Source organism: Mustela nivalis (genome assembly GCF_964662115.1).
Source record: "Mustela nivalis genome assembly, chromosome: 2".
Lineage (NCBI taxonomy): Eukaryota > Metazoa > Chordata > Mammalia > Carnivora > Mustelidae > Mustela > Mustela nivalis.
In genome coordinates this window covers 178841985-178853816 of record NC_139021.1, presented here as the reverse complement: position 1 = coordinate 178853816, position 11832 = coordinate 178841985, and the positions used below count along the sequence as shown (strand labels likewise).

The window sequence follows — 11832 nt, the reverse complement described above, 5'->3', positions numbered from 1 at the left end:
GTTTGTTGCATTAGTTCTGCTCAGCTGACCATGAATACTAATTGCAGGAAGAATTGACCGGGCCCAATACCTGGGGGCAGGAACACACAAAAGTAGCCGGGCAGGGCAAACAATGAATAAGGTTTAAAAAAAAAAAAAAACAAGCATCCACACTCCTATTCAACTCCACAGGTCTGCACCAAAACCCGAAATTACAATGAAGCCAGTATCTGCCCCTTGCCCCCCGGAGACCAGAGGAAAGAAGAGGCAGGCACAGGAGACATGGGGGGGGGGGGGGGTAAAAATAAGACATCCTTTTGCTCCCGTATCTTATTTGGCTCTCTCCTTCTACCCCCTCTTTACCCACTGGGAGGAGGAGCTGTGGCAATTCCCACGCAGGGTCGCAGGGTCGGGAGCTGGACGCCCGCGGGGGCCGCTTCTCCACGGGAGACGCCTGGGTCGTGGAGAGAACCCTTTGGGGCCAAGACGGGCTTGAACCTGAATGTCAGCTCTGTGATTTAAATGGACTGGCTGGGGCTCAAGCCAGTCACGAACCCTCCCTGGGCCTCAGTATCCTCCTCCGTAAAATGGAGACAGAAACCCCCAGATCCCGGGATCTGAGGACAAAACGAGAAGCCGGGCTCCGGGCAGGGCAGGCGCGGCACAAACGCGACCTTCCGAGCATTTCCCACCGACAAGGAAGTGGCTGGAAACTCCGGCCCCGCCGCATCCCGGCCCCTTCCGGGAGGACCGGTCCATCCCCAGCCACGGCTGACTGGCCAAAGGAGAACGGCTCAGCCAACCGCATCCTCTCTTCCTGGGCCGTGGACTTGGGCCTGGGGTCCCGCCGGCGGCCCCGCGGGGCGAGGAAGCCGGGGGCGGGGCACTAAAGTGGAAAAAAAACCCCGCAGGGGCTTGAATCGGCGCAGGCGCACTAGCTCCCACGCGCTGATTTCCAAATCAGTTGTTCTGCAAGGGAAATTCGTCGACACGGCCGTTATTAAAAATTATGTAAACTTACAAATGAATAAATTATATTAAAAACAAAGGTAATACTCAAAAGAAGGTTCACTTCCTAATTATTCTACATTATTATTACATTTGTTATTATTATTTTGTATTTTATTCGTATCTGTGTACCTGAGAGTCTGGAGGAGACGCTCATTGGGAGCGAGTAGACCTCTTTCCCCAGCTCCCCCTTCAGGTTGGTAGCTTTGGATCAGCCGTGGTGGGAGGATTTGGATCTGCATGAGGGGGATTGGCAAACACTGAGAATCCAGGCTATCTCCCCCCGGAAAGCAGGTTGGTAGACATCTAGCAGGACGCCAGTGGAAGCAAACGTCCCCTTCTCCGTGGGAAAGAAAGACAGAGATGTGAGGTGACCATCGCAAGCTTTCCTGTTCTGGGGCGGCTGCATTCCAGGTCTGGCTGCAGTGTCCTTGGGTTCTAGAAGAACGCCCTGCAAGCTTACAGAGAATTGCCTTTGTTAGGCTGAAAACAGCTCAAAGTGGCTTCTGCATCCTGGTCTTAACCAATGAACAAGACCTAAAAACCAATGAGAACATGGCCCTCTCTCTTTTGGGGTCATGTTAATCTATCCTGAGCTAAGCATAATAATAAAGCCCTAATCACTAGTCGACCACTTTTGAAAGGGTTTTTGTTTGTTTGTTTGTTTTAACTTCTGTATAATACACGTGTATCCTGGAGATATTCCTGTTATTTCTTCCTCATCGCCAACAGCAGTCCTGCCAGAGTCTGGTTGGCTGGATCCCACAGGCCTTCTCTGACTTCCACAGGACGTGGTGCTGCTCAGACACGTATGTGGCAACTCTAAGCTGTGCTTTAATTATTGTGACACCCCACCAATGGTCCCACTAGGACTTAAATGTTTACTTTTTTTTTTTTTTTAAGATTTGATTTATTTATTTAACAGAGAGATCACAAGTAGGCAGAGAGGCAGGCAGAGAAGGTGAGAGAGGGAGAAACAGGTTCCCTGCTGAGCAGAGAGCCGGATGCAGGGCTCGATCCCAGGACCCTGAGATCATGACCTGAGCCGTGCCCCCTTAAATGTTAACTTGAGAGAAAGCTCTGTTCCTCAGAGAAAGATTGGGTGGCTGGTGGGAAACCTGATCATTTGGTAGGCTAAGTGATCCAAGAGCTTGTTCTTCACAGGTGGGGGCGGCCAATTACATTTCCTGGGACGATTAAAAAAACAAACAAAAAAAAAACTTACTCTTCAACATTTCCCTTCAAAGAAGCAGAGGCATCAACCGCTTGCTTACTCCCCCACCCCCACCCCAACTTTCTCTTTTTGCTGAACGTTCGTTCGCTTTTAATAATGGTTCCTTGAACAGTGCAGTCTGCAACCTCTTCAAAATCTCTTGGTTTTCCAGACATTGAAACGGCAGATGCTCCCAAGTGGGAAAGAAGTGGTCGTGGCAGGAACCCATTCAGAGTGAGTCTCTTCCTCGGGGGTGGCCGTTGGGCTATCCTGGTGCCTGCAGGAAAGGTGAGCTTACATACAAACAATGCAGCTGGTGATTAAAAATGCATCGCCAGCTTTCACACACACCACAAGCTCCTACCATGAACAAATCCCTTCGGAAGCAGGCAGAGGTCAGAATTGCTAAAATGTCCTTCTCGGCAGTGGACACGTTCAAGTGCAACTTTCTATCTCATCAAAATCCTAACTATATCCAAATTCCCATTGGCTTATCTGCGAGAACTAGGATTTGGAGAGCAGGCTACTTAACCTGCTGTCTGCTCTATTCAATAATCTGAAAACAGACCAGGCGGCATGGAAATCACAGATAACTATTTGGATTAAGAGATGATGATCCATTTCTCAAGAGTCTGTAGGGTGACCACAGTTAAAGTGAGCTATTCTCAAGCTCACATTTTCCTCCTCTAGACTTATGATGACTCAGGTATGATTTCCATCCCATTACAAGTTAGGGTTTTTCTTTCTGACAAGGGTCAACAAACTCAGCATCAGGCCAAATCTGGACGGCCACCTCCTTTTGTATGGCCTGTGAACTCAGAATGGGTTTTGGTTTTGCATTTTTTAAAAGTTTTTGAAAGTCAAAAGAAGAATTCTCCATGACATCTGAGAATGACGTGAAATTCAATTTTCAGGATCCATAAGTAATGCTTTATTAAAACACAATCCCATTCCCCCACATTTATGTATTATCTGTGGCTGCTTTCACACCTCAGTGACGGGGCTGAGTACTTGAGGCAGAGATTGCGTTTGGCCTGCAAAACCTAACATATTTATTATCCACCCTCTACAGAAGAAGTTTGCCCCGCCCTGCTTTAGGACACAGAGATTGCTGGACAAACCCAGTTTGCTTTCAGCCGCAAGGCCCATGACACCCGCCGCTAAAGAATTACATGGTTTTTATAGAAGTTATTTCTTTTCTTAGGCTAGAAATGTTTCTGAATGGAGTGGCAGAATTAACTTTTTGTGGGGGGAGTTTTATTGTCACAAATGGCTCTGACAGCACACCCCAAGGGGCTCGAACAGTGCCAACAGGAGGCACGAAATAAATTCTCTCGTGTGGCTCTCATTCCCTGGCTTCCTTCACAAGGGATCACCTGCCCTTGTTTTTAGGTTTTTTTGTTGTTGTTGTTTTGAGAGAGAGAGAGAGAGCAAGTATGGCAGGGAGAGACAGAGGGAGGGAGAGAGAGAATCTTAAGCAGGTTCTCCACACAGTGGGGAGCCTGACGTGAGGCTCGATCCCACGAACCCTGAGATCATGACCTGAGCCGAAACCAAGGGTCGGACGCCCAACCAACTGAGCCACGCAGTCGCCCCTCACCTGCAACTTGTTTTTTGCTTGTCTGATTCTGTTTTCGTCCTGAGCCAGCACTTCCTGTCATGAACCCTGTCCCAACCCAGGATCTGAATGCGCCCAGCTTTGCCAGGACCTTTCCATGAGCCAGGCCACCGTCCCTATAGAGATACGAACTGTTGTTTGCTTGAAACCTCACTTGTTGGAGACAAGAGCCATCTTTCTTACTAAAACTTGGATCACGGAAGTTTTGAGGGAAAACCGTTTTCATTGAATTCAAGTGTGTATTGTAACACATTTATAGGTAAGATTTTGGCTAAATAAACCTTTGGAATTGGGTAAATTTCTACAGGCTGGTGAATGTTGAGCCCAGATATCTGCAGTAATCAAAGGGTGTATTTGGTCCATAAGAACTGGAAAGTTTTTGGAAACTTGAGGCTTTCCGAGGGCAACAAGGGGCTTTGCTGAGAATGACGCTATTCCCACACGGAGCATAGATGTATACAACAACTACAAATGGCAGATGGCGGCCTTCCATGACCTTAGGAAAATCACTAACTTCTCTGAGCCTGAGTCCCTGGGTGTAGAATGGGGATAATAATGGTCCCTACTTCCTAGAGTTTCCTTGAGGATGAAAAGAAGTCATACCTCTTAAACCCCAGAGCAGTGCCTGGCATACAATAAGCACTTACTAAGTGTTAGCGGTTGTCACTGGAGTTGGTAGCATTAATACTGAGGCCCAGAGATGGTGACAGCAGGCGCAAGCTTGCATTCTGTGTTTTACTGTTGAGTCTGGTTCCTGTGCTAGACACACAAACATGGAGAGATAAGGTTCATCTCGGCATCCCCAGTGCCTGGGCCACCAGCGGACGCACTAAGGTCTGGCCAGCAAGTGCATGGCTGTCAGAAAATGTGTGTTGATGGTAACTGAACTCCAATAGATTTGTCTCCACCAATAAGCCAGCCGGTAACACATATGTACTTCCTGTGCCCAAGCAGAAAAGCAAAGTGCATGGCCTGACCCGCAAGGTGCAAACATGAATCCACCTGAAAAAAACAAAAAACAAAGAGGAAATGACGTAAAGAATGACCTGACTACCCCCTCTGTTCTTAGATATACCCCCGTCCCAGCTCCTGTCACTGTGGGGGCCTTCATCTCCCGGGCCGGACATAAAGTCAGAGCTTTAGTGACTGCTCGCTACGAAACATACCGAGTGCTTCACATACAGAGTCCATTTCGTCCTCACAGCAACCCTGCAAGGTAAGACCTTTCATCATCCCTGGCTTGCACGTGAGGAGACTGAAGCACAGAGAGGTTCGGTCATTTGCCTAAGGTCACATAGTTAATAAGTGGCCGAAGCAGGATTCAGACTTGGAAGAGTCTGGCTTGGGAGCCCAAGACCTTGAATGTTACATTATAGTGTGGCTCCCAAGTGCCTTGGTAGCTGGGTCATGTCTTAGTCATCTCTGAGTCTTCAGAGTCTGGTCCAGTGCCTGGAACATAGGAGGTTGTGAGCAAGTGTTTGGTGGTTAAGCAGGATCAGACTACATACTCACCTTCAGCTTAGCATGGGGTCCGTTTCCCCTACCTCCTGCCCACCGCACCAGCCCTGGGTTCATAGGAGCAAGTCAGGCCCCCACCGCAGGCTCCAGCACTACCCCCATATCTTCCGATGTCTTAGCAAGTTTCTCTGAAAACAACTTAGCAACAATAAGCTGCCCAGCCCTTGCTGGTGAGGACTGCAGACTTACCTGTCGCCAATGAAAAGGCTGTATTTATGTCTTGGCAAAATCCGTTCATTCCTTTAAGTGCCTGGAATCCTGCAGGGAGTGTCCCAGATCCACCGAATGCATCGGGTTCTCGGCGTTGCAGCGGAGTCTCTGACAGCCGACCGACGTGCGAGCTCGCAGGCAGCCCCCTCGGCCAGCTACAGCCCAGGTGGCCTGTCGGAAGGACGGCGGGTGAAAGTTGGAGCAGTGAGATCAGCGGAACTCGGACTCACAAGTTCCCCCTGGAGGTGCCTTCTGGCTTTCCTTGACAATCATGAGGACACGGATGCAGGAATGTGGGGGTTCATGGCTTCACCACCTGCGTGTCTCAGGGAAGGGAGCCCATCACACCTCTCCCTTCGGCAGCGTCAGCCATTGCTTCCCAGCGCGGCCTTGTGTGCGGCGTCCGCCCTCAGTCTCTCTCCTCCACACTCTGATCATGCTGCGCGCGCTCGCTCGCGCTCTCTCTCTCTCTCAGGTTCTTTCCTCTCTTCCTTCTCCTTCCTTAGTTGTTCTATGGCAGCACCTTACTTACACATCCATTCGTATCCCTCATCGAAGGTCGCCTCTGGGGATGCCTGGGTGGCTCAGTCATTGAGGATCTGAGTCTTTGTCATGATCTCAGGGTCGTGAGATCGAACCCCACACGGAGCCCCTCATAGGGTCATGAGATCGAGCCCCACAACTCCTTGCTCAGCCGGGAGTCTGCTGGAGATTCTTTTCTCTCTCTCCCTGTCCTTTTCACCCCAAATGAATAAATAAATCTTAAAAATTTAAAAAAAAAAAAAGAAAAAAGAAAAAAGTCACCTTCCTTGAGAAGACTTCCTTGATCCCCAGAAACCTTACTAGAATTATTCCCTCAAATCATGGAGTCCACACCTCTATTATAGTATATTTCAATCCATCCTGCAATTATTTATTTACCTGCCCCTTCTCTCAGCTGTGAGTCCTGCACCATATCCCTAGAACCCAGCTTTGAGCCTTGGTGCACTGAGGAAGGCGAGCATGGTGCGGGGGCGGTGGGGGGGGCAGGTGTTCAACAAGTGCGTGCTGTGCACATGGCTGTCCGCAGCCTCCCTGAACTGCATGTACAGGTGGCTCCTTTATGAACACTTCGCACTCTCTTAACTAGCAGATGTTGAGTGTGCTGCCTCTTGGAACCGACCACAAGTTTCCTGGAGAAACGATCACATCTTATAAAATTGTAGCCACTGACCCCACAACAGGGGGTGGCACATACTATGTGCTCGGGAAATAGGCAACTCTGTGCCAATTATGGTCTTTAACCCATGATTTCAAGTTATTATAGCAAATAAACTGAACTTTCTATTTAAACCCCAGGGTTTAGCTGGTAAGTTTCCTTTGAGCCCCAGGGGAGGGAGGGTATTCCCAGGAAGGAAAAAGGTACAAAACCCTCCCCTGGTTCACTCCACCCGGCAGGGGTGGAGCGTGGCCCAAAAAAAGAACAAAACTATTTTCCAAGGTTATTTTTTAGCCGTTCGATTACGCTGCCTGTTAAGAAAACATTGATCCTGGATGGACTGTTTCATTAATAACCTGTCTGTTAACTTCCTTTGTTTCTTCTCAAACCGCACAGCCCTGAGGAATGGAAGGTGTTCACTCTAAATTGTCTCCTTTGGAACAAAGGGATGTGTTTCTTTGGAAAGGTGTCTCCTTTGGAAAATTAGACCATGCTAACGCCAGCCAGCCTGGGGCATACCGACAGTGAGACTTCTCAGAGACACCAGAGGATTCCATGCTGTGTGTCGGAATGTGATACTCTCAGCACCTGGGTGGCTCAGTCGGTGAAGTGTCTGTCTCCAGCTCAGGTCATGATCCCGGGGTCCTGGGATGGAGCCCTGCATTGGGCTCCCTGCTCAGCGGGGAGCCTATTTCTCCCTCTCCCTCTCCCCCCACTTATCTGCTTCTTCTTCTCTCTCTCTCTCTCCTTCAAATAAATAAAATCTTTTTTAAAAATGCTCGGGGGGTCCCCCAACAAATGTCCATTGTCAGTGAACTCTCAGAAAAGAGGTTGACATGGACAACCCAAGGTTGAGGAAGAAAACCAGAAAAGAACAGTGGTTCAGAAGCCAGGGAGGAAAGAATTTTGGGGAGTAGAGTAGAGTGCTGACCAAGTCCTGCTAAAATCTGGTGGGGCAACAGACAACTAAACAAGCATGTAGGTAAGCACAGTCAAGAAATGCTTAGTAGGGACACCTGACACAGACTTAGGACACAGAAGAAGTTTACCAGGAAAAATGACAGGTAGCCTAACATTTCAAGGATGAGCAGAGTTTGGGCAGGCAGAGGACAGAGGGTAAAGGGGCAGACTGCGAGTCATGTTCAAGGCAGGAAAAGAGTGTGTACAAAGTTCAGAGAGGAGAGGAAGTTGGTTATGGCTGGTATATGGAGGACGGGTGGACTGTGCCCCCTTCTGATGCCCTAGATGAAAATGGACCAGAGCCCCTGGCACATCTCCAGGGGCCTACCCACCCAGGCCCTAAATGATCTCTCTTCATGTAGGGTTTCAAATCAGCCTGTGGTGTTCTGTCTTGTCCCAGGGATCCCAAGGGAGGAGACGCAAGTCATTCGATAGTACGCTCCCCAAGGACAGGGGTTTGTCCCCCCTTAATCACTGTCAAACCCCTGGCATCTAGTACTGTGCCTGAGACACAGTAGCTCTCAACAAATAACTGTGGAATGAATAAAGGAAGCAAGAGAGGAAGGAAGGATAGCATTGACTCCCCTGCCTGACGCACCTTTATGGTCGTCCTATCAAAACAACAAATAACCCAGGTCAGGGAACGCCTGGTGATTACGTTATTCCTGAAAGGTCACGAGTTATCCTTAAAACCCATGTGTGAGAATCAGTGTCAACTCTGGCCGACTCCTTCATTTTGTTGTAAGCATGGGCCTCATTTGCCTGTCTCCATTCATAACGAAGCCTCAGAGAGACAGGGGTGGAGGTGGAGGAGGCCAAAGATGTCATTTCCAAGTTCCATGTGATGCCTACTCTCTCCATGTGCTTTTTTCTATCTAATAAGAGCATCGTATCTTGAAACGGAGCTGGTCAGGATCTTTCCACCTTCCATTTCAATGAGGCTGTAGTTTAATTAAAAGTAGAATAACATTTACATATATAATCATCACACCTCAACAAGAGGCAACTAAAAGCTTCTTATGAATGCATATCCTGCCACCCGGGCATAGGTTTTATGAAACATCCCTGAAGACCCACTGATTCTCCATTTGGGTGATACCGATAGGCTACGGCACCATAAAACTTCCTTAAATTAGTGTATGTGTCTGAGGCTTGAAAGAGGCCTTTTCTAGTGTCGGTTTCTCATCTCTGGAACAAAACTGATCATGATCCTGTGTATAATTATTTATATGCACACAAATGTTTAGCATTTTCCAGGCTCTTCTAAACATCACTCTCGTGTTTGATCCGGGAACAACTCAGCCGGGTGCATAAGGGAAGGCATCACCCCTCATCTGTCAGGCCCTGCAAGGTGAAATGACCGGTCCCAGGTTAATGGGGGGGACCAAGTGCCAATATTTAATCCAGTGCCCTTTCTACCAATTCATGTCATAAGATAGTACGTCCTATAGTTTTCTGGAATTATTGTTTGCCCAAAGTTAGCATCACTTAGTTACAGAGTATTATTCTTAGTGAAGAAACAATAAGAGATGTGTATAAGATATTCATTACAGGACTTCAGGAGTTAGGGAATGTTGGAAGGACCATGGCTCAGAGAAAGGGCTCTTGAGTAAGGCTGCCTGGGTTCAAATTCAGGCTCTATCACTAACCATCTGCATGAACCACAAACCAGTTAGTTGATATCCCTGTCCCTGGTGGACGTCTGGGGTTGCCTCCATTCCCTCAGGCTTCCATTTTGGGGTCTTCATGGATCCAAGAACACTGACTCTAATGCCAGCTTCCACCGTAGCAAAAGTGATTTAAGTTAAGCCAACCAACTCAGTCCATCCCCAAGGTCATCCCATTGATTCAGCCACGGCCAAGTGACCCAAGCTAGAATAATCAGAGAGAGCCCCAGGATCTTGGAGGGAATGCACGGACAAAGACACCTGGCTGGATGTGAAGAAGGAAGCACAGAATTCTGGGAGCTGCAGGCAGCCATCTTGGACTCCTGAAAAGAATCTGCCTGAGAAGAAACTGGGCTCTGGAGAAGGCAGAGCAGATGCATGGAAAGAAACAGGGACCATGATTACACTGTCGACTGCAGCCAAACCTGCCATTAACTCTGGGTCTTTCAGTTACTTGAAATAATAAATTATTATGTGAGCCGAGTTGAGTTGGGTTTTCTGCTGTGTCCAAAAACATCTTGACTAACTTATATAGTCTCCGTCGTTAAATAGCAATAAATAACAGTATTTCTTCACCTTCATTAGCTCGTCGTGAGGCACAAAGAAGGTAACACAGGAATACTTTGCACCGTCCTCTTGGTGGCAAGCCCTCGAACAATGGGAACATCTCAGCACCTTTTCCTCACTGTGACGTCAGGTTCTTTGTGCCAAAAAAGCCAAGCCTTTCAAATATAAATATCACATGTAACCCGAGGGACCCTGAGGAACTATGCTTACCCACACTTTAATGCATGGGCTCATTTAGGATGTGTTACTTTAAAATTGTATCATATTAGAAAAGGCTGGAACAGGGCAGAGCTATTTTGTCATAATCACGTGGCTCGTCATTTCCAGACGTTTGGTGATTTTACTACTTTTTCCCCAGTATCCCCTGGGCTGGTGTCCTTAACCTATTATGTAATGATATTTCAGGGTCTGGGAGATGAATTGCTCCCTGCGTAAAATATGGCAGTGGATCCATACCCCTAAGCTCTGATAATTAGTTTTTAATGTAACTACAATTCTTTTGAGGAGATGTTTTCGCGCTCTAAAATCTTCTTAAAAGCATCCCTTAGGCTGAAATTAAGTTGGCAGGAGTGTCATGGAGGTCCGGGCGAGGGGCGAGTGGCGCTCAGGTTACCAGCCCGCCTGACGTGATTCATGGGCCTCGGGCAGAGAGGGGCCGGCCCTCCTCTCACCTCCGCAGCCAGGCCTGCTCCAGCTCGCAGCCGCCAAAGCAAAGGGCGAGAAGGCACTTCATCACCGAACATGACACCCAAGTAATGGTTACAAATGGCTTTTCGAGTAGGAGGAGGATGGGGGGGCGGGGGGCAATGAGTTGGGGGTTGGGGGGCGTCTACTGAGGCCTCCCATCTCTCTGCCTCAGAGAGCTCCTGTCTAAACCACGGTGGCTTTCTCTTCTATTAAGCAGCAAATATTTATTTCAGTTAAGGCATTTAAAATTCATAAGGGACCACAGCCGAGCTGTTCCTGAGGAAGAAGCGGCAGATTCCTGAGGCAAATGCTAGGGGCGGCTGTGGGCTCCCAGCATCCTCCGCTTCTTCCCCTACTGCGCGGGCAGAGGCCTCCTCGCCCTTCGCTCTGGTGATCTCAAAATGTAGGTTGTTTGTTCTCTGCCAAGACAAATGGGCCGTCCTGTCTACAGGGAGGAGGACATACAGAGCCGGGGGGTCCCGAGCGGGGACACGATCTGTCACAATGCCGTTACCGGCATCGCCGCAGCGAGCCCGTGGCGCGTTCACCGGGCTCCACAGAGGGAAGCGAATTCGAACCAGCGCGAACATGAAGGCCCACAGGGGACAGGAAACCAGAGAATGCTCCATTTCTATGAATTCCAAAGAAATTCCAAGACCACAAATGCCCAGTAAATCTGTGAAAACATTTCCTTGCCCCCTGCCTAAAGCTACTTGTAGGAAAAAACGTGAAGTGGTTTGAAAATAATACAAACTAAGGTACTTTACTTTGATCTTCAGGCCCGCACAGGGGCCCTTTGCCTCAGCAGGTCAGGGGAGGGGCAGCCCTGACGGCTCTTGTCAAGACGTGTTCCAACTGTCCAGTCAGAGAGCCTCACTGTGCAGGAGACTCGTGACCACCCTGTGAGGTCTCCATGGCCTCGGACAGATTTCTAAGGACCTGGCCAGTCTTCCCATTTCCTTGTCATTTTCTTTATGCCTTGGGCAGAAGGCCACTCACCAAGTAGGAATGCTGAGGCTTAGGAAGGAGCCCCTGGACTTATCCTCCATGTCGCTGGGTCCTGGCTCCATCTCCTGCCTTGTCCTCTGACCCCCTCAGGGCAGCCACTCTCACCTCCCCTGCCCCAGGGGAAGCCAGACAGGAGCACAACACTCCTAAGAGCATTCTCTAGTTTCCACTCAGGACAAGAGCAGAGAAAACACAGACT

The 11832-nt window shown here is 48.8% G+C and overlaps 1 long non-coding RNA gene across 1 annotated transcript; it reads left to right on the top strand.

The window, feature by feature from the left end:
- The first annotated feature begins 1107 nt into the window (after positions 1-1107).
- Positions 1108-4074, top strand: LOC309860461. Its single transcript, XR_014309383.1, has 3 exons — positions 1108-1183; positions 2373-2488; positions 3881-4074. It is a non-coding gene; the product is annotated as an uncharacterized lncRNA (long non-coding RNA).
- Positions 4075-11832: the final 7758 nt, after the last annotated feature.